We start from the raw sequence: 328 nt of genomic DNA, 5'->3' as shown, positions 1-328 counted from the left end.
ATCCCTTTATGATGCCTGGGAGAGATACAGAGAGATGCTAAGAAAATGCCCCTCTGAAATATTTTCAGAGTGGGTGCAATTGGACATCTTCTACTATGGGCTTACAGAAAAAGCTCAGATTTCTCTAGACCACTCAGCTGGTGGATCTATACATATGAGAAAAACAATTGAAGAAGCTCAAGAGCTTATTGATACAGTTGCCAGAAATCAACACCTGTACCTAAGCAATGAATCTTCCATGAAAGAAGAAGCTAAAACAGTAACTGCGGAACTCAGTCCGGTGGATCAGGCTAATGAAATTAATCAGCAATTAGACTTTCTAACTCAA

This window comes from Arachis duranensis, chromosome 10, assembly GCF_000817695.3.
Source record: "Arachis duranensis cultivar V14167 chromosome 10, aradu.V14167.gnm2.J7QH, whole genome shotgun sequence".
NCBI lineage: Eukaryota > Viridiplantae > Streptophyta > Magnoliopsida > Fabales > Fabaceae > Arachis > Arachis duranensis.
This window is presented reverse-complemented; position numbering follows the sequence as displayed.